Source organism: Felis catus, chromosome B3 (genome assembly GCF_018350175.1).
Source record: "Felis catus isolate Fca126 chromosome B3, F.catus_Fca126_mat1.0, whole genome shotgun sequence".
Lineage (NCBI taxonomy): Eukaryota > Metazoa > Chordata > Mammalia > Carnivora > Felidae > Felis > Felis catus.
Window position 1 is genome coordinate 96,509,945 of NC_058373.1, and position 23,943 is coordinate 96,533,887.

At 36.5% G+C, this 23,943-nt stretch overlaps 1 long non-coding RNA gene across 1 annotated transcript in view; it reads right to left on the reverse strand.

Annotated features, from left to right (window-relative positions):
* Positions 1-23,943, reverse strand: part of LOC109500824 — a 180,862-nt gene that overhangs the window by 58,072 nt on the left and 98,847 nt on the right. Inside the window, exons 5-8 of the long non-coding RNA XR_006599566.1 lie at positions 18,339-18,376; positions 12,847-12,982; positions 3,745-3,870; positions 1,560-1,608 (exon numbers count right to left, since the gene is read on the reverse strand). This is a non-coding gene — a long non-coding RNA (uncharacterized LOC109500824). The remainder of the gene's footprint in view (positions 1-1,559; positions 1,609-3,744; positions 3,871-12,846; positions 12,983-18,338; positions 18,377-23,943) is intronic.

Below are 23,943 nucleotides of genomic sequence, written 5' to 3' on the forward strand. Positions count from 1 at the left end.
AATAAGATAAATTTTTTCTAAGAAGCATTTCAAGACCTTTCCTTGGTCCTAACTGTTTTGACATCTATTTTCACTGGGAAAAGAAATGGAAGTCAGCTCCCAGCCACTAGCATTAGAGGCTGGGTTAACATTTCCTGCAGGCTATAAAGTCCTGTTTCCATAGAAATAAAGTTTGGATTGTTGAAAATGGAAGACAGATTTTTAAACCAGTGTGTGCTTCTACTAGTGAAAAATTGTGCAGACATATTTTCATGCTTGTAAGACAGGAGTGGTTGAATAATTTGATATGATGAGCTTTCCAGTGTGATCTGAAAGTCTATGGGGGAGAAATAAAACTTCCATAAATTTTGAGTAGAGAAGTATGGGAATATTAGTCTACTAACAATGACATAAGAGGACCATAATGCTTCCTAAGAGGCTAGAAACATCAAAGCTTTCTGTTTATTGCATTTTGAAAGCTTTAACATACTTAGTCTGCAATTCATGACTTAGTCATTCCACAGATCACAGAAAACTGGTATTCTTAAACCTTGGATTTATTAATTAGAACTAAGAGTAGAAACATTCGCATCCCTTCTAAGATTGAAGTCAAACATTGAATATCTACAATGCTTATTTAATTGCGTAATTGACAGGTTGAAATCAGAGAACGCAAGTGGAAATAATATCTATAAAGTTTAGCTTGGGAGACTTAATGTTGTCTTTTCTTTTATATGTCCCAGTGTTTTAAAATAGAATCTCACTGGGGAGCCTGGATGGCTCAGTCAACTCAGGTCATGATCCCTTCATTTGTGAGTTCAAGCCCCATGTCGGGCTCTGTGCTGACAGCTCAGAGCTCAGAGCCTTGAGCCTGCTTCAGATTCTGTGTCTCCCTCTCTCTCTGCCCCACCCCTGTTTGCTCTCCTTCTCTCTGTCTCTCAAAAATGAATAAACATTAATTTTTTTTAAAAAATAGAATCTCATTGAAGTTTGTCATTAGAGGATAAGATTAGACATTTTAATAGCCATTGTAGTATTGAAGAATGGGAGAGGAAAGTTATAAATATCAAATGTTCAGATGACTAGTATGAACATCAGAGAAATAGTGACTATAATCTTAAGACTTAGTTTTGACTACATACCCTGCATTAAATTATTTCTCTGAGATACAAAATTATATATTTACCCATGGTTCTTCTTTGCTTCATTTAATAAGAGTGGGGGAATTACTGGTTAGTTTCTTCCCAGAAGTTTTAACAAAGAAAACATATTGTGTTTATCTTTGCATTAATATATACTTCTTCTCTTAAACAGTGGCCCAACTACTGTACCATATTTACTGACAGCCCACATTTGTTGTACTTTGAAAACATATCTGTCATTCAGTCATGAATATAAGTGACATTTTCATTAACATTTGAGACTATGGAACACAGGTCAGAAATCACTCTGTCAAAATAATGCAAAATTACAACATAAAAGTTACCTGGTTAAATTTTCTAGCCTTACATTCTAAACTTGATTTAAGTATTTACAACTCCTATTGTATGTTTGTTTAAAATAAACAAAATACAACTCACCTGAAGTTCCAAATGTTAGGTCTCAAAACTTCTCAGTAATTACAATTTCCTAAGAGGATATTTTAAGCAGTTGAGGTGAGCTAATATTAATAGAGGGAAAATCCATAACCATAATGTATCAACAAGACATGATGTGTAGGATTCCTTTGGTTATCCTACTGCTAAGGTGTTGATGACAATATGATTTCCTATTTTGCTTCACAGTGCTACATCAATCCAAAATTATTAGACTTTCAGGAAGGTTGAGGGACATTGTAAGTCTGTAACTCTAGGATCTAGAAGTACTTAGTTATAGAGAAACATAGGTGAGTGGTTTACAGTTGGAACACACACACACACACGTGTCTCTTGTAATCACTGTGGGAAATACTGAAAGGTATTTCTCTACCTTCTTTTCTTCACTAAAGTGCTTCTGGGTCTTTTCCAAATAATTGGTGCATATCAAGCTTACACACTCTGCTAAAGTGGTAGATGATAAACAATGCCAAACAATATCTTGGAGAGAGATATCTAAGATCCAGGAGGAGAAATGGAAATATGTTCTTAAGTAACATTTCTCCTCATCATACCTTATTAGATGAGTCTTAATGACACAAAGCTCTAAATGAATTAATCTCTGCCTAGGTCATTCAGATTGTCTCCTGCTATTATTCTGTGGGCATCCTAAGGATTCCCATTTTTATTCCCATTTTTATTCATTCAACAAATACATATGTGCATATTGAAAACCATATATTCAGGATACAGTATTGAACAACATAAAGTCCCTGTTTGACATTTCTTTCCTAGTGTTGGGGGTGAGGTGGGGGGTCAAGATGCCAATTAACATATAAATAACGAAATAAGATAATTTCAAGTAGTGATAAATACTAATAAGAAAATAAGTATAGAATAATTAAATAATGAATTACAGACTTATGGCATTAGTTATGAACAGTGAGGAACAGACACTGGACATGGGCCTTCAGGAGATGACCTATGAATAAAAACTGAATGACGAAAAATAGCCTTGGGGTGTACAGAGGAGAATCAATGGAAAGAGGATGAAAACAGAGAAAAAGTCCTGAGATTGAAATGTTGCTACATACAAGAGGGGAAAAAAAAGGTTCAGATGGCCTAAATATAGGTGGGTCTGGAAGTTTGGAAGGGGACATGTCATGTATATAAGTATATGGTCCATGGATGTCAGTGTCAGCACTCTCTGAGAGCTCATTCTTGGTCCCCACCCCAGACCTACCAAATTAGAATCTATAAGACTGATACCAGGGACCTGTTTTACCAAGTTTTCTAGGTGATTTTTACGCATCCTAAAGTTTGAATTAGCACCTGTATATGTACAACTCTAGAAGTGATTATTTAGGTGCTGATATTGACTTTGAAATCTAATCTAATTGAAATGAGAAGTATTTGAGGAAGAGTTACAGCAAGAGAATTGTGTGGCTTAAAAAAATACTCTGGTTCTGTAGAGAAGGAAGACTGAAAGGAGAGAGATAATTTTGCAAGCAATGATAGTATGGTAATTGAGAAATGATTTTGGCTTAGACTAGGTTGGATTTAGTGATGTTAAAAAAATATTACCTTTTCCTGAAAATATTAGAGGATGAGTTGGATGTTGGGTATGGAAAAGGAATATTTAAGCAGTTTTACTTGAATTATTTACTGAGATGGAAATAATTGGAAGATGAACAGGGTTGGTAAGGAAAAAAGCAGATAATCAAGACTTCAGTGATGGATCTGTTAAGTTTAAAGTGACTAATATAATATCTAGGATGTATGAAGAATTCTTATAGCTGAATAACAAGAACCCAGCAACCAAACTGATTTTTAAAAGGGAAAAGATCTGGGGGGCCTGGGTGTCTCATTGGTTAAGTGTTTGACTTCGGCTCAGGTCATGATCTCAGGCTTTGTGAGTTCAAGCCCCACATCAGATTCTGTGCAGACAGCTCAGAGTCTCTCCCCCTCCCCTGCTTGTATATTCTCTCTCTCTCTCTCTCTCTCTCTCTCTCACTCACTCACTCACTCTTTCTCTCTCTCTCTGAAACATAAACATTAAACTTTTTTTAAAGGGCAAAAGATCTGAGTAGACATTTCAGATGCATGGCAGAGACACACAGGAAAAGATGCTCCAAATCATTAGTCATTAACTAAATATAAATATAAGTCAAAACGATATGTCACTACTTACCCATTAAAAAAAGACTAGAAATTCTTCTTAGAGTGGCAATGCTAAGTTTTGGTGAGATATGAAGCACATGCAACTTTCATATAACTTTGGTGTGAATGCAACACTTCTAAAGGAAGATGAACTTGTCTTCAAAAGAAAAAAAGGTGAGAATGACCTCAGACTTGTGAAAAAGAAGAATTTGAAATACTTATTTTAATATGGTGAATCAAAATTATTTAAACATAAAAACTTATTATATTTACATGAACTACTGGGACCTCATCAAAATAAAAAGCTTCTGCACAGCTAAGGAAACAATCAGCAAAACTAAAAGGCAACCAACAGAATGGGAGAAGATATTTGCAAATAACATGTCAGATAAAGGGTTAGTATCCAAAATCTACAAAGAACTTATCAAACTCAATACCCAAAAAACAAATAATCCAGTGAAGAAATGGGCAAAGACATGAAGAGACACTTCTCCAAAGAAGACATCCCGATGGCCAACTGACACATGAAAAAATGCTCAACATCACTCATCATCAGGGAAATACAAATCAAAACCACAATGAGATACCACCTTACACCTGTCAGAATGGCTAACATTAACAACTCAAGCAACAACAGATGTTGGCAAGGATGTGGAGAAAGAGGATCTCTTTTGCATTGCTGGTGGGAATTCAAGCTGGTGCAGCCACTCTGGAAAACAGTATGGAGGTTCCTCAAAAAACTAAAACTAGAACTACCCTACAACCCAGCAATTGCACTACTAGGCATTTATCCACGGGATACAAGTGTGCTGTTTCGAAGGGACACATGCACCCCCATGTTTATATCAGCACTATCGACAATAGCCAAAGTATGGAAAGAGCCCAAATGTCCATCAATGAATGAACGGATAAAGAAAATATGGTGTATATATATATATATATATATATATATATATATACACACACACACACACACACACACACACACACACACAATGGAGTATTACTCGGCAATCAAAAAGAATGAAATCTTGTCATTTGCAACTATGGGGATGGAACTGGAGGGTATTATGCTAAGTGAAATTAGTCAGAGAAAGACAAAAATCATATGACTTCACTCATATGAGGACTTTAAGAGACAAAACAGATGAACATAAGGGAAGGGAAACAAAAATAATATAAAAACAGGGAGGGGGACAAAACAGAAGAGACTCATAAATATGGAGAACCAAGTGAGGGTTACTAGAGGGGTTGTGTGAGGGGGGAATGAGCTAAATGGGGAAGGGACACTAAGGAATCTACTCCTGAAGTCACTATTGCACTATATGCTAACTAATTTGGATGTAAATTTTAAAAAATAAAAGATAAAATTAAAATTATTATATTTAGCCAAACAGCAAATTGAAAGTTGTGTCTATCAAATATAAAGACCTATTTTTTTAAACACACAGGGATTCAACAAATCTAGTATGCACAATCCTTCTCTGGAAAAGAAAATTACTATTTGTAGTTAAGCAAAACAACAATGAAAAGAGTTCCAGAAAAGGGAAAGTAAGGGGATCTAAGGCTTACTTAGATCAACAGTGAGCTGAAACCCTATGGTGACAGACATACTACAGGCTAGAGTGAAATAAGTCCAAATTATGTAGGTGAGAAGGAATCTGTGAGAGAACTCAAATGAAAAAAATGAACAGCATCATCAGAAGCCTGTGTTACATTAGTATGGAGGTTCCATACATAAAGGGGTGAAGTAAAGCAAATGCTTTCTTTCCATTATGATTAAGAGAAAATGAACAAGCCTGGGACCTAAAAACCAGAAAAATCAGTTATGTGGCATTATTAGTGGCATGGAACTTTGTTTCTTAATATAATAGGTAAATTGAAAAATAATTTAAAGAATAATCATTATATGTTGCCCTTCCTACGATTTCCTTCTTCCATTTCCTAGTGATGTCTGTAAGCAGCATGTATTAACGACCTAAAATAATACCTTCTAGTATATGTGTCTAATCACAGTCCAATCACTTAATTCCATAGGACATAATATATAACAACATTTTATTTATTTGTTTATTTTTTTAATAATCTCTACATCCAACATGGGGCTCGAATTTATGACCCCAAGATTAAGAGTCTCATGCTCTTCCAGCTGAGCTGGCCAGGCACCCAAGATCAACATTTTAAATTGTTGAATTAATCCTTACAGAAAACTAGAAAGTCAATGATTCATCTAAAACAGAAAGCAAATGAAATAAAATAAAATAAAATAAAATAAAATAAAGGGAAAAAATGAATGCAAATGCTGTAATAGTAATAACATGGGGTGAAGAGGGTATTAGGGCTCAGCCAGGAAAGCAGTAGGACATACATGTATATGTATGTACATATATTATGTACATATTATGTATAATAAGGGACTGACTAAGCAAGCCAGAAGTTCAGAGGACAGGCAGGCAGAAAGGGAAGATTATAAATAGTTGGAACCCCGTGGGCATGAGCTGATGTTTGTAGTCTCTTTAGTGCATGCTACTAAGACAAAGCCTTATTTATATGTATCATAAGGTAAGCAACGCTGTATCATTGCATTATCTTTGCCATATTCTATTGATTAGAAAAGAAGCATGTTTGTGAGAGAGTTTTTGAAAGTTTGAAAACACCCTGTTAAATGAAAAGTCATTTGAAATAGGATTCTTGTTACTCCATAAAGACAGTTCTTTGTTTTGGAATCACTGGACTACATCTTTGTAGTTTAAAGCAGAGAGAGATGGTTAAGTGATGGAAACTACCAAGACGATTACTAACACTGAACAATAAGCACCATAAAAATGTAGAAATCTAATTTTGCTATTGGAACAGCTCCTTAGCAGCTATTCACTCCTAATCAGCCTCAAGTTGTAATGAACAGAATAATAAGCACCATTAGAATAATTCACTATTCATCAAGAATAATAAACCACTTAGAATAACAAGGCTAAAATAATAAGCCAATGTTTAAATCACGGGAAAGGAATGGGGGGGGAAGAAAAGGAGATTCTCAGAGGAGTTGAGATTATTGCTGCTGTGAGCTGCTGAGCTCCCTTAATGTACTGAATTCTGTAATGACTTACTCAGCTTCCCACCCCTGCCTCATGCTCAATATCACTCCGTGTGGTTTGTAGACCACCTATATCAGACACCTAGAGAGACAGAGAAAGATTTCCCAGGCTTTAATGAGGCTAATTCTTATTTATAAATCTGTCTACTATTCTACTTCCATGCAATTTGCTTCCACTGTTCTTCCCACCCAGAATGGGCTTGATTTCTAACTTCCCCTGTTAAAAATCTGTCCATCTTTTAAGATTCAGATCAATACCTATTTCTTTCTTTACCCTTCTTGAATTCAATTCCCCACCTATTTAACCACTCTGGCCAAAGTATAAGTACAATTCAGAGAATCTTAGCAGCAAGATAAATTAAAGATTACTTAGTCCAATTCTTATTTTACAGATAAGGAATATAGAAGAGAAAAATCTTAAGATTTTTCACTTAAAGGAACATCTTTCTAGCCAAACAAGTAACATCAAAGTTCACTTAACAAGGGAACTAAATAGATGTAGTAAGTGAGGAACTTAAGTTACTATTACAAACATAGAACAAGATAGATAAAAGATAGAATTAAAAGATAGTGAAATAAATCAGAGAAAGATAAATACCATACAATTTCTCTTATATATGCAATCTAAACAACAACAAAAACAAACCAAGATCATAGATACAGAGAACAGATTCATAGTTGCCAGAGGCAGGGAGGAGGGCATAGGAGAAATGGGTGAACTCAATTTGCTTACTTTTTTTCTTAGTTTAAATTTTGTATTCATTTCATTTAAAAACGGGATGTCACTTTCAATAAGAGGTAAACATATAAAATATAATTATATTTGGTTATCTTTACTGCTCCTTCCTTCCTTCCTCTTCACTTCTTTATTTCCTTAAGAATACTATGTGGTATTATGTATCATAAATGTAATCAGAGGGAAGGGTATAGACCCCCAGGAATAGAAGCAGAGCATCTAGCCAGCCAACACTTTGGGAACAGTAGGAGTTTGAGGGACAGTTACTATGAAACAGAGTGTCCTTTGGATTACCCACTAGGTTCAACTTCTTGGACAACTATTTTGACCAAAGATAAAAGCTCTATGGGAGAAAATAAGCTAAATCTGTCTGGGCTGAGGTATTCACAGCGAAGGGAATTTGAACTGGACCTAGACAGATCAGTAGGAATTCGAGGAAAAGGTAAAGGTAGGAAATCTTATATAGAAGCAACATTTTCAAATGCAAGGTAGAGAAGTTCTATATAAATTCAGTGTGATTGAACTCTTGGATGCATAGTACACAATGGCAGGAAATAAGATGGCATCCAATCAAGAAGGATATCAAGTTGAAGAGTTTGGCCTTTATTTTGTAAGCAATGCAGAACCCTTAAACACTTTCAAAGAAGAAATGAATGAGTCTAGAATAAAGGCATTTTTGTTAGCGAGGTAGTTTTTCCAATTCCCTAGCAAGAAAATATTGGAAAAAAATAGTACTGGTACTGTCTCCTAATTATTTAAAAAATATTTAATTTATTTTTACTGTCCTTTCAGTTATGTGCTAAGTACTGGGCATATAATGCTGTAATGGCTTCTGTCATCTTGTGGGGACATGCAAATGATCAGGTAATGCTTGTTGGTGTCGAGTGCAGCTTTGCGTAAAATGCTGACATGTAGGAGGGAAATTGAACTTGGTCTTGTAGGGCTCTGGAAAGTTTTTTAAGGATGTTTCATCCACCCTGAAATGTGAGGGTTGGCATCACTTGTCATTACTTATTTAATTATCTGTGCAGAGTTTTTATCTGATAGGGTACATTTAATCACTCTCAACAACCTCTCTCTTTTTAAATGTCTTCACATCCCAAATAAATAAGACTCTTCAGGGCTTGTTATAGATAAATATATGGACAGTCAGTCTTTATGGTTAAGATAACACTGCTTGCTCTTATAAAACACATAATTAGGACCTCCTAGAGAACAATATCTTAATGAGGTTTGTCCCCATCTGAGTGGGGTACATCTTGTACCCGGTTTTCTCTCTCTTGAGTGGCACCATGCCTGTCTATCCACAATTTTGTAGATAAGGAAAAACCTTGTCTGAAAGAAAAACAGAGGTGTCTCTCCTCTACTCTCAGTGCTGTAACTCCACTTTACTTCTGCCATCCTGGCCACCAAAGGGGTTCCTCATACTACCTAATTCTGTGATACCAGCAAGGTGTCCTACAGTTGAACTCAATTCTGACACTATGTATCTGGAGATAGCATCAGATCACACAGGATAACCGGTCATTCCTACAGACTGTCTCCCCCTCCATCCACTTCAGACACCAATCACGAGTCCAGGTTGGCACCTGTACATCTGAGCAACAGGCTATAAATCAGAGGTTCCTGTGGGGTGGCTAGGTGGCTCAGTTGGTTGAGTGTCCCAGCCTGGTTGGGATTCTCTCTTAGCCCCATCCCCCTGTCACACACGCCTCTCTCTCCCTCTCTCTCTAAAAATAACCAATAAACTTCAAATAAAATGAATAAACAATAAATCAGAAATTCCCACAACACCCTCCTTGAACTTACTTGTTTGCTAGAGCAGCTCCTAGAACTCAGGAAAACATTTTACTTACTAGATTACGGATTTATTATAAAAGGATAGAACTCAAGCCTTCAGTTTTAAGGTGAAGAACTTCTTAGGATCTAATGTACAACATGGTGACTAAAGTTTACAATACTGCGTTGTATACTTGACATTTGCTAAGACAGTAGGTCATAAGTATTCTCGACACACACATACAGAAGTAATAATTACATGAGGTGATGGATATGTTAATTAACCCGATGGTAGTAATCATGTCACGGAGGATACACGTATCAAATCATGGTGTACACTTTATATGCAACTGTTATATGTCAATTATACCTCAATAAATCTAGAGAGATAAAAAAATAATTACAGAAAATGTATCCTATTCAAGGAAGCTAGATGGAGGAGACACATAGGACAAAGATGTGTGGGAAGGGGCACAGGACTTCCAAGTTCCCTCCACATATTCTAGCCCCCCAGTACCTCCCTGTGTTCACCAACCAGGAAGCTCTCTAAGCCATAGTTCAGGGTTATATATGAAGCTGTCATTATGTATGCATGATTGATTGAATCATTGGCTATTGGTGACTGACTTAACCTCCAGCCTCTCCCCTCCTAAGAGTCCTGGGAGTGGGAAGAAAATTCCACCCGTCAGTTACAGTTGGCTTCCCAGGCAACTAGCTCTCCATCTTAGGAGCTTTCCAAAAGTCCCCTGATTAACATAACTGGGTGTAGATGAAAGGGGCTTGTCATGAGTAACAAAAGACACCTTTATTGCTCTCCTCACTTAGGAAATTCTCAGGCTATCAGGAGCTCTGTGCCAGGAGCAGATGAAGACCAGATATATACGTCTACTTATAAATGACAGTATCAAGCTGCTTTTTGCCCTCTCTCCCTAGGGAGAGCTCTCCCTAGGAAAGTTACTAAAAGACTATTATTCTGTCTATCGTTTCCCCTTACAGAATTCATTGGATTTTAACAAACAAGACCCTGTTTCATATTTAATTTACAGACTCAAGCTTTCTTTGCCCTAACAGCTGGAATAGTGAAGCCTCAGTAAGAGTAGGTAAATTGTAATAATTCTCTACCCAAGCAACCTTGCTGAAATTATTTCTACACCCAGCCCAATCTTTCCTCAATGTGCAATTAAGCATGACACGAAAGGAGAAAGCTCAGATTCACGTCACATGAGCCGCAAATGCTAGAAATCTCCAGAATCAAGGATAGCAACTTTTCAGTTTCTGCGACTTTGACTCCAGACCATGTACCTAACGCAGCCACTGCAGTGGCCGGAAGCCCAGGAGCCCACGTGGAGTTGTAATCTGTGTTGGTGTCAGAGACCTATAGGAGGAGGTGAGGAGACTCATGTCACGTTAGTCATCTGTGATGGTGAAGAGAAAAAACAGATTGATTTGTTTCAGTACCACACAGAATTAACTTCCGAGGGTTCAGCTGAAGAGACTTTATGGAAAAGTTTGTGTACAGAAGTACAGGCAAGAGCAAAGGATGTTGAGATATTACCATGCCTGATGCTGAAAAAGCAAGGGAGGAAATAGTGTTGGCAGAGCCCATTGAGCAGAAGTCATTGAGGACTGGCTGTCTGGGAGGAGCTACAGCCCTGAAGGTTTGCAGCTACTGCCCAGACTTGGGTGGAAGCTAGGAAGAAGCGCCCAGGTTCCTCTCTCATACTGTCCTCAACTCTCTTGCTGACATCTCTATGATCACTGAGTTCATCTGGAAGCTAGCCCAGGAGAGAAGCCAGAGAGGACAATTTGCCTGGTCCCTCTCCCAGCAGCCTGGACAGAGAAATGGGAGGTTGTTACTCATTCTTTCTCATACTACAGTTTTGCAAGATGATGCCATGCATGCCTTGGTGTCTGGATCATTTCTACAAATGACCAGATAAGTCCTCTCCTCAGAACTGTAGACCTATATGTGGTAGAAGCAGGGTATTGTATATTTTATATTACATTTGTAACAGTTCGTGTCTCCTTTTTTTTTTTTTTGACAGTTGTTTAAAACTGTCAACAAAAATGAGTCTCAGAAAAACAAGTTTCTTTTCCTGACCAGTACAGAAAAACAGACCCTAATCTGTGTCATAAAAATAGTTACAATTGGGGGCACCTGGGTGGCTCAGTTGGTTAAGTCTCAGGCTTTGGCTCAGGTCATGATCTCATGGTTCATAGGTTTGAGCCCCAAGTCAGGCTCGGTGCTGACAGCTCAGAACCTGGAGCCTGCTTCAGATTCTGGGCCTCCCTTTCTCTCTGACCCTCCCCAACTCATGCTCTCTATCTCTCTCAAAAATAAATAAACATTAAAAAAATTTAAAAAGTTACGATAAAGTTATAAATTGAGATTATTCAATTCTACATCAATAGATTAAGCTATATGCTTTGTTCAGTATAACGAGGTGTGCAAATTGTGTAACTATATTTCATTTTCTGTTAATTTTGCCCTTGCAAATATTATTGGTTGAAGGGGAATCTTTTTGGACACCTAGACAAGAGAAATCATTCTATCCTATACAGCACAACAGTAACTTTTAAAAGTCTGTTTTTCTTATTAGTTGGCTTGATAAGATCTTACCCAAGAAATAATATTTATTTTTTTTCAATTTTTTTATTTATTTTTGGGACAGAGAGAGACAGAGCATGAACGGGGGAGGGGCAGAGAGAGAGGGAGACACAGAATCAGAAACAGGCTCCAGGCTCCGAGCCATCAGCCCAGAGCCTGACGCGGGGCTCGAACTCACGAACCGCGAGATCGTGACCTGGCTGAAGTCCGACGCTTAACCGACTGCGCCACCCAGGTGCCCCTCAAGAAATAATATTTAAAGAGATATCTATGTTTTTCTGAATGTATAAGCTTTTGCATTTTTTCCCAAAAAAGTTAAAATCTTGTTCTTTTCCTTCTGGGCATAAGTGCATAACATATAAATTAGGAATATGCTCTATGCCCTCTTTTAAAAAAAGAGATTAAGAATGTTTTTTTTCATTTAGATCATCAATTTCTTTCATACATAAGAAAAGAAATCTTGCCATTCGGAACAATATGGATGGACCCTGAGGGCACTACACTAAGTGAAATAAGTCACAGAAAGACAAAGACCATATGATCTCACTTACATGTGGAATCTTAAAAAAACAAAAAACAAAAACAAAACCTAAACTCATAAGTACAGAACAGATTGGTGGTTGTCTGAAGTAGGGGGTTGAGGTAAATAAAATGGGTGAAACATTTCCAAATTTGATAAGGGATTAATATCCAAAATATGTAAATTAATAACATGTAAATTAATAACATGTAAATAAATGTAAATTAATAAAGTATGTAAGTTAATATGCAAATTAATAACAAAACAAAAATCCCATTAAAAATAGAATAAACATTTTCCCAAAAGACATACAATGACCAACATGTATATGTAAAGATGTTCAACACCACTAATTATCAGGGAAATACAAAGTAAAACTACAATGAGGTATCTTACCTCAAATCGCTTAGAATGGCTAGTATCAAAAAGGCAAGAAATAGCAAATGTTGACGGGGATACAGAGAAAAGACCATCCTTGTGTACTTTTGGGAATTCAAATTGGTGCAGTCACTATAGAAAAGTGTGATGGCTCCTGAAAAAAAATTAAAAATAGAAGAGTCCTTAGGTTTATTGCAACATTGTTCACAATTATTCAAGATATGGAAATAACCTAAGTATCCATCAATGGATAAAGAAAATATGACACGTGTATACATACACACCATGCACAATGGAATGTCATTGAGGCATAAAACAGAAGGAAATCTTGCTTTTGGAACAACATGGATGAAGCTTGAGAGCATTATGCTAAATGAAATAAGTCAGAGAAAAAGGAATACCATAATATATATAGAATCTGAAAAACAGTATAAAAAACCTGAACTCATAGATACAGAGAACAGATTAGATTGTTTGTGTCAGAGGCAAAAGGCAGGTGGTGAGAGAAATGGATTAAAGGTGGTCAAAAGGCACAAACTTCCAGTTGTAAAATAAGTCATGAAGATACAATGTAAAGCATGTGACTATAGTTAGTAATACCGTACTGTATACTTAAAGGTTGCTAAGAGAATAAATCTTAAAAGTTCACATCACAAGAAAAAATTTAGGGGTGCCTGGGTGGCTCAGTCCGTTGAGCATCCAACTCTTGATTTTGACTCAGATCATGATCTCACAATCATGAGATCAAGGACCACATCTGGCTCCATGTTAAGGGTGGAGCTTGCCTGGGGCTCTCTCTCCCTCTCTCTCTCTCTGCCCCTCCCTACCTCATGTGCACACACTCTCTCTCAAAGTAAATAAATGTTTAAAAATTTTTTAACCATGTGTGATGATGGATGTTAACTAGACTTACTATAATGATCATTCTGCAATATATAGTATGCTGTAGCCCTGAAATGAATATAAAATTCTATGTCAATTATACCTCAATTTTAAGAAATCAGCAGTTTCTAGTTTCCACCTGACCACTTTACTTGAAAATCTTAATCATAACTTACATGAAACATGTTCCAAAAGTGAATCTATCTTCTTCTCTAAATATTTTTTAAAGTTTATTTATTTTTGAGACAGAGAGAGACAGAGCATGAGTGGAGGAGGGGAGAGAGAGACACACACACAGAATCCGAAGCAGGCTCCAGGCTCTGAGCTGTCAGCACAGAGCCTGACACAGGGCTCGAACTCACAAGCTGTGAGATCATGACCTGAGCTGAAGTCAGACACCCAACCGACTGAGCCACCCAGGTGCCCCTTCTCTAAATATTTTTTTAAATAGTTTTCTATTGCTCTTGAAATTGAAAACAAAACTACTTACATGGCATATGAGGCTCTATGTTAATACTCACACCTTATCTTGTTGTGGTCACAAACTTGTGTAAATTTCTCCAGCAGTGTTTGTATATGTTCATTGTTTAAGCGTACGGTATTTCCTGTAGCTTCAAGAATTAGCTTTGCAAAGGCTGTTCCGTTAGCCTCCTTTTCTCTGCCCTGTATGCACTGCCTTAGTTAACTTGGACTCTTTCTTCAGATCTCTGCTCAAAGTTCAATTTCTCATTATCTCTCTAAAACATGTATTATAAATCAAATACTTCTCTGTTTTCTTTTATCGCAGTTGTCAGTTTTAATTATTTGTCTGATAATTTTTTTTCTCTAAACTATAATCTCCGTGAAGGATTCTGATTCCATGAGTCCAAAATAGATTTATGTCAGGAATTTTTAAAACATGATCCTGCTAAACAGTATAATTTATTTAATTGCAACTCAACTCAAGTGAATGAATGAGAAGTTGTTCCTCTATAAATATACTCATCATCCTAGCTATCAAGTATATTGATCATTGGATTCTTCTATTAGCTTTGATGACCAAATGAATTAAAATAAGCAGATGGGGGCACCTGGGTGGCTCAGTCAACTAAGCGTCCAATGCTTGGTTTCTGCTCAGGTCATGATCTTATGGTTCGTGAGTTCAAGCTCCGCATGGGGCTTTGCACTGATAGTGTGGAGCCTGCTTGAGATATTTTCTCTCGCGCGCGCGCGCGCTCTCTCCCTCTCCCTCTCCCTCTCCCTCTCCCTCTCCCTCTCCCTCTCCCTCTCCCTCTCTCCCTCTCCCCTTTCCTCCCTCCCTCCCTCTCTCCCTCTGCCCCTCTCCCACCCACTCTCTCTGTCTCTCTCTCAAAATAAATAAATAAGCTTAAAAAATTAAAAGAAAAGAAAATAGGTTAGATGGGCCATTATAGATTTATAAAGAGGCAACATTTTGTTTCTATATAACCACCATGCAGTCAATCATACAGTGAGAGCTTGTATAAAGTATTCAATTAAACTATGGACAAAATCTCTACCTAAGTGAAACAAAGATTAATAAACTTTAGAAACTCATAAATCAATAAATTTTGGAATTGGGAGTCATTTTATACATGTGTAGCCTGACTTTCGCCTTATGAATAACGAAAATGAGATATGTGAGTAAATGCTTTGCCCAAAGTCTCCCACCTGTTTAATAATAGATGTCTAGATCTAAGACTTCTAATCCCTAATCCTTTGTTCTTTTTAGATATTTTATCTAAAATTTTATTTGTACCAGGGGCGCCTGGGTGGCTCAGTCGGTTAAGCGTCCGACTTCGGCTCAGGTCATGATCTTGCGGTTTGTGAGTTTGAGCCCCACGTCGGGCTCTGTGCTGACAGCTCAGAACCCGGAGCCTGCTTTGGATTCTGTGTCTCCCTCTCTCTCTGTGCCTCCCCCACTTGTGCTCTGTCTCCTTCTGTCTCTCAAAATTGAATAAATGTAAAAAAAAAATTTTAAATTTTATTTGTACCAGAATAGCATGGATACTTAACCTTAATTTACTTCACCAGTCCCTGAAGTCATGATGATTGCCATCCTTATGCTAGGGTTTAGGTTTAATCATCTGACATGTAAAATGATATCTAGCAACTGTCAAATACATCTTAATTTCAAGCCTATTAAACTATTTTATAAAAAGCAGTTGATCTATGATTTTTAGTATACCGTTAGAATAGTATTTTAAAACTGTAAATCTAGTAGTTAATAAGGGGAAAAAATCGCAAGTTTCCAGTCGTCAAGTACTAGAGAACTATTTCTTAATGTTTATTTATTTATTTTGAGAGAGAGCTAGCATGAAAGGGGCATAGAAGAGAGAGAATCCCAAGCTGACAGCACAGAGCCCTATGTGGGGCTCCATCTCACAGCCTGGGAGATAGTGACATGAACCGAAATCAACAGTCAGGGGCTTAACTGACTGAGCCACCCTGGCTTCCCCCCTCCCTTAAATGTTTATTTATTTATTTTGAGAGAGAGCAAACAGGGGAGGGGCAGAGAAAGAAGAGAACTCTTGAAAGAACTGAGCATCAATCACATTTAGCCGATAACTATGCAGGATATTAGACAAGAGACCTACAGAATGGGTGTGGGTGAGAGAAGAGTATAGAAAGAATAAATGAGATCAAGATATCTTGATGTTAAAAGCATATTACCTTTATGATTTTGATAATAAAGTTACTAGAACAACAACTTCTTGCAGTTAGTTTGCTTTATCTTGTATAATCAAGTGGATCAGCAGCTTATATCTAGAGTTTTCTCTCTCAACTTGTATTCTTTTCATGTATGATTTAAAAATAGATGGCAGGGTATCTGAAAAAACTAGAAATAGACTGGAAATTCTGGAATGAAAATTAAATAATAGCTTTAAAGTATTTTGATATACTCTTTTTATATTTACTTAGTCTTTTGTACCTCTCATAAAATGGAACACTAAATGCAATGGCGATGGCATTCTTCAGCTACAGAGAAATAAGTCTCGTGATTGGATTAATACGCTGCACCAGAGTTTATTTGGTGATAATGAAAACAGTAGGCTTGAAGTTGTTGAGTTATACCACACAGTGATTAAAGAGATATTGGTACCCATAAAGAAAGAAAACAAGCATATTTTCTACTTGCTATAGGTAAAAAACCAATAACAGGTGATTCACGGCAAACAGATCTCTTTCTCTAAGCCTTGTTAGATACTCAGTAATTCACAACTGTATTTTTTGAGTAACAGGCAACAAGACTAAAACAGCAAGTGCTTCATTTATTTTCTAGCCTGAGTCGAAACTAAGCAGCTCCATGCTGGCACAGCTTTGTGGAGAAACCGGTAACTTTTATTGCTTTCTAAGCAGTTTGAAACTCCCTATGGACTACTGGGTTTTTGACATAGAAATAGAAAGGACTCATCAACTAGGCTGGAGCGTTGTCTCCATTTGATAAATCAAATAAGCATTTTAGAGTTTTCTTGAGAAATACATAAAATGCTTGGCATTTCCAAAATACACTATAATTGTACTTTAAGAAAAGCGCTATAATGTTTTCTGGAATATTCCATACACAGACGTACCTCGTTTTATCGCACTTTGCTTTATTGCACTCCACAGATACTGTGGTTTGTACAAATTGATGGTTTGTGACTACCTTGCATCAGGCAAGTCTATCTGTGCCATTTTCCCAATAGTATTTTCTTACCTTGTCTCCATTATATTTTGGTAACTCCCACAATTTCAAACTTTTTCATTACTATATTTGTTATGGTGATCTGTGATCTGAGATTATGCCTCGGTAAAACTCTGATGATGGTTAGCATTTGTTAGCAATAAAGTACTTTTTAATTAAGGTATATATATATATATATATATATATATATATATATATATTTAGACATAATGTTATTGCACACTTAATAGACTCCAGTACAGTGTAAACATAACTTTTATATGTACCAGGAAACCTTATTATTCATTTGACTCACTTCATTGTAATATTTGCTTTACTGTGGTGGTCTGGAACCAAACCCACGATATTTTTCAGGTATGCCTATACTCCCTACAGACAATCTTACAGGCTGACCCTTTCTGTGCTTGTGTGTTCTGTATTTATTTACATATGTGTGTGTATGTGTATGTATGTGTGTATATATATATATATACACATATATATACACACACATATATATGCATATACATGCATACATATATATATACACGTATACATATATATATACACACACACTATACACACATATATATGCATATACATGTATACATATATATACACACGTATACATTATATATATATATATATATATATATATATATATATACACACTATACACACACACACACTTATACACACTAGCTCACACAGGCTTTGGAGTTTGATTCCATGTGGTAATGACAGGTGTTCATAGATGCCTTTTGCCACCTGTAATACCTGTATACATGTTGGATATCAGATTTCTGGTGCTGTTTGAGCTGCCCAGAGGCATGTGGGGATTTGAGGTTCAGTGAAATCATGGACAGTATCTTCTAACCCTGCTAGATACAGATTTCCTGATTCAAATTGGAGCTTCATCATTTCTATCTGTGTGATCCTGGGCAAGCTATTGAAATTTCTTTACCTCTGTTTCTTCAGCCTCTAGGTTAAACAGATATGCACCTAGGACAGAGAGAATAATGTGACTATATGAAAGTCTTTGGTAGTAGTTGACTGAAAATATTTTGTATGAAATACACACATTATAAAATTTTCAGAGAGAGAAATGTCTCAAAAATACCAGAAACTACACATTTTTCATGTCAAGTGGGATTGTATCTCTGAACAGAGAGCAGTTGAGAGTTTAATCTAGAAAATCTCAAGATAGCATTTTCTGAACATCTCCCATAATATTGCCCAGGATTCTTTCATCAAAGTCTAGAGTGACCACAAGGAAGAAGCAATTACCATGTATCCTGGGATGCTAAGGGCTGACAGTCTTATTTTTATCTCTAAAAATGTACGTTAGTTAATATCATGTCTACTGATTACTGCTCTTTCCTTCTTCTAGAGTTCAGAATCAGCCTCTGTTCAAGTAGATAAGGCTTAGTAATGCAATAAAACTCACCTTCTTGACCATGCTCCAATTCTCTTATTAAATTATTTTCTCTTTTTCTACTTCCTTGTTCCCACCTCACTGACAACCAGCTTGTCATGTACAGTTGTGCAGTTTGGACACCACACAAAGGGACCTGCCGGAGGGAGCAGCTAAAGACTGAAATTCAACCTGAATTCCTCTTAGCAAGCAGTGTTTCCAGGGGAAGGGGACATGTTTTTTTTTTCTAAATTACACAATTAAATAGAGTAGTAATAGCTTATGAGACAACTTAAATATCTTTTTACATTGTAGTGGGAAGGAATGACTAATAAATAAGATTTCAAAATGAAAATTAAAAACAAATCCTAAAGTTCCAAAGGATAAAAGAGGGTCAATTTGTATATACCTATGTATATGTCTTACTCACACACACACACACACACACACACACACACACACACACATCATATTTTCCATTCTATAGAATTAGAGACAGTCAACTTATATTGTTCCATTTTTCTCATAAAGAACCAAGTGAGACCTGCAGAAAGACTAACACTGACAGGCTGATTTTTGCTAAAACCCAATCTCTTGGGGCCTCTGCAAAATATCCTTATGCATGCATGTCTAGTATTTGATGGACACCAGCAATGCTTTTGCAAAATTTCCTGTCAGCCCTATGTAGATGCTATAATGAAAGTAAAATATTTAAATCTTTAGCCGTAGATGAACTCTCTTCTTGAATCAAGTGATGGGAATCCCATAAAGATACTTCACACATCCATAAAAAAATGAAAATTAGGCTCATGCCATGTGATATTCTGAAACGTGGTGTTTGGCTTGCAGACAAGATCCTTTTAATTCAAGCCATGAAACCTCTTGCATGGAATCAAAGACTAATAGCTGAAATTTCTTATCTTTGGCTGCATTTTTTAGATCTTTTTGGAGCAGTGGTGGGAAGCATTTCAAGACTAATAGCTCTAGCAAGTGGGATTCATCATTCCTCTCTCTCTCTCCTTGGTTTACAGAGCACTTACCTCTAGCTGCAAGTAGAAAAGGGAATTTTAGCCATAAAACAATGACAGCCAGACTCTAGTGCTAAGATTCCTGACAATTTAATAAAGATTTTCTTCTTGTGTATTCTTGCCGCTTTTGTGGTTCATGACTGCAGAAAGCATGCTGTGACCCTGATGAAGGAAACATACTGGCCAAAATAATGTAACTCTTTCCCCTTCACCTCATAAGCACTGATTGTGGTGTAATGCGTTCAAAGCAGCGACTGGCCTTTTAGCTTGGACACTTTCCTTTTTTATGCTTTGTAATAGAGGTGTGGCAGGAGTTATTTTTGATGTTGGTGTCTGCCATCTAACATGGCACTGTAAGACCTAAAAGATATCAAAGACTAAGTTACTGATTATGGTGCAATGTTGCATGCTGAATGTTTGGATGACTTACACTTATCCACACACCTTTCAAAAGTGAGACAACTAAATAGGTAATGCATCAAAATCTTTCCTTGTAAAGAAAAGTTACCTTTGAAAAATGAGAGGAGAATCTGTTCATAAATCATTCCCATCAAACTACTCATTACGTTATTGTGCAAATCCTTATATTCTTCTCCATTTGCAAAGTTAATCACAGATTGTGCTGCCAGGATAGCATGAATATGCATTTCATGGATACAAACAGAAATATTTTCACTTATCTTGGCATGTTCCTGGAAATTGAAAAATTTTTAAAAATGTCTAGAATGTTTTTTATGCATATGCCAGAGGAAGATAACGGATGCTTTTGAAGAATCTTTCACAAGCATGCTGTTTCATAAAGTGCACACATTGTTTTATTTTTCTAGAAGCATGATACTTCTTTCCAGTTGGAATTGTAGATTTCTTAGGGAAAACTCAAAAGACACTTGAAATTGCCAAATAATTGGGATTGTGGTTTTTCCTTATTTCATGGGGGAAATGCTTTATATTAAAAAGATACTTCAAAATTAGTATTTATATTTATTTTAAAACATTGTAATATTAATGGAAACTGTGAAGCAAATGACAGTGTTCACTTAAAAACAGTAGATCTTTTATTAATAGCTGTTGAGCAACCCATTTATCCTCACAAATCTGCTCTGACCATTTAACAAATGTTGAGTTGTGGAGCGCCTGGGTGGCTCAGTTGGTTAAGCGTCCAACTTTGGCTCGGGTCATGATCTCATGGTTTGTGAGTTGAAGCCCTGCATTGGGCTCTGACAGCTCAGAGCCTGGAACCTGCTTCCAATTCAGTGTCTCCCTGTCTCTCTGCCCTTCCCCTGCTTGTGTTCTGTCTCTCTCAAAAATAAATAAACATTAAAAGAATTAAAAATATTCAGTTGTGAGTAAATATGAAACTGATAATAAAAATATATGGTACCGAAAAATAGGAAATAAAGTTATCAGAATAGCTAAGGTCCATAGCAGTATATAATATATATTGAATATATTCCATTGCTATCAATTATGTACAGTGTTCTCTTATTGACAGATTTTATGTAAAACTTCCTTTCCTCTCTGCAAATTGTAAAAAATCTGTGAGTCTATACTATAGACTCTAAACTATAAAGTTTTCACATTTAATGGAAGACATTTCTGACAGTTATTAGATGAGTGAATTTTAAACAAAGTTTCTGAGGCGTAAGCAATTCCACTATACAAAGAACATTACATAAAAATCCCTGTCATGCCCTGATATAGATGGAATGAATGACCTGTGAACTTTCTTCCAAATGGAGTATCTGAAATTCTATACTGAACTAGAATATTCTGACTATTTATTTTCAAGGCTTCCATGAACACAATTTAGGATTAAAATGCTAAAATTTCAGGGCGCCTGGGTGGCTCAGTCATTTGAATGTCCGACTTTGGCTCAGGTCATGATCTCCCGGTTGGTGGGTTCAAGCTCTGTGTCAGGCTCTTTGCTGACAGCTCAGAGCCTGAGCCTGTTTCGGATTCTGTGTCAGCCCCTCCCATGCTCATGCTCTGTTTCTCTCTATCTCTCAATAATAAATAAATGTTAAAAAGAAAAAAATTTAAATGCTAAAATTTCAATCAAGCTTTTAGAAGGGAAAACTAAAATGTTAATGCTGACTTGAATATCTAAATTTAACAAGAATCAAATGCAAGCTTAGTTAATCATAAATAGCCTGTGTCTCCCACACATACACAGCATGAATAAAAACATCAAGTCTTATGATATAATGAATCCAGATAAACTTTATGTGCCAATTAGATTCAATTTTTGTTGAACAAATAACTAGTGAGTGCTCACTGTGTTCTTAGAAGATTGAAAGTTTCAGGAGAGGAACAAAGCAAAAAACAAACTTTAAAGAAATTTTATTTATTATGTTGGAAGTCTATAGGGGATATTTCTGAATGTATGCAGACATGTATGGTCATCAAGAACTGTCAGAATCAGTATTGGCGGTCCCAGAAATCATGATTTATTTGCCTGTGATATCTAAAGTACTGAGTTTCAAGGATATCGGCACCTTGAAATATAGTAGAATAAATGTGTCATCCACCTTCTAGTGAAGAGTTTAGACTAGCTTATACCTTGGTTCAGAAGCTGTCATGCGGTGTGTGATCATTTTATGCCTCGACTAACCACTGGGTGCCCAGATTAAACATTATTTCTGGGTATGTTTGTGAGGGAGTTCTAGAATGAAATTAGCATTTGCATCAGTGGACTCAGTATAAAGTACACTACCCTCCACAGTGTTGGCAAATCGTACCCAATCCAGTGAGGACCTAAATATATAACAAAAGGTATGGGAAGGAGGAATTTGCCCCCTTCCACCTTTTTACTACCTTACTAATTGAACTGGGACATTTGACTTCAACTTCTTCAGCTCTTAAACTGAGATTTACACCGGTGGCTTCCCTGATTCTCAGACCTTCAGATTCAGACTGAATTAGACCAGTGGCTTTCCTGGATGTCCTCCTGCTCATAGTAAATAGATTCCTCATAACAAAGCTCACTCTCTCTCATATAAAGTATCTTCCTACTGGTTCTGTTTCTCTGGAGAACACTGACTAAAAATACACAATGTTGACGCTGTAACTTATCAGTTGAAACTGGGCCAAAATTCCATGCACATTACCTTCTAAAAAGCCCTTGTTGGGACCCCGCCTAAATGAATGCACCTGTAAGGTATTGCAGCTGATAGACACCGTGTTTCCTAATGTATTTAGCTGCTTGTTCTGGTAGAAACTAAGTGGAATACCATATAAATTTTCCCTGAGAGGTTCAGGACCTAGTCTAGGGGCTCAATACATATTTGTTAAATGGACCAACACTTTTTACTTCCCTCTCCAAGTGAGGCTCACAAAAGAATTTTGCTAATGAGATTTGGGAGTACAAATTTCAAGGGAACAGGGTGATAATTACAACATTAGCTACATCCTTGTCCTTGTCCTTGTAAATAAACATTTATTTAATTTTGATGTGTGATTTCCTACCCCCTTGCCTCCTTCCCTCCCCTTTTCCCTTCTTCCTTCCTTCTATCATTTCTGCTGAAAGATACTTCTTTTCTCCTCCTCCTCCTTTCATTCTATCCTTTCTTTGGATGGGTAGACCCTTCATGGCTGGTTTTCTGCACAGAATAATAATAAGATAAATCAATTTCGAATATAAATTCTTGTTCACTGTCTTTCCATTCTTAAAAATGGCGTGAAGTCCATCACTTCCAGGATTTTTCTTCCAGAAACATTTCCGTTTAAAACCCTCAAATAAATTGCAATATAAGTATATAATATATTCTCTACTTGGGGAGGTCACTTCTTCCCTATCCATCTTAGAGAACTATTTTGACAAACAAAATAAAATATTTGTGCTAGTGCCTTGCAAACTGAAAGTACTGTGCTCTTAGCTAGTGTAATTATGTTGTGATTATTTCTTTATAGCATAAGTTGTATTTATACATGTAAATGTATATATATGTATATATACATGTATATATAATGTACATATATATAATGTTTGCCCTTCAGGCAAACATTAAAAATAATAAAGACTCATTGTATTGGTTATTTGCTACACTTAACACTATTTGGGGGTGATTGTTTTTCTTTACTAGTTTCCTTGGATACTAGTTTATGGATCACTTGCATTAAGGTGTGAA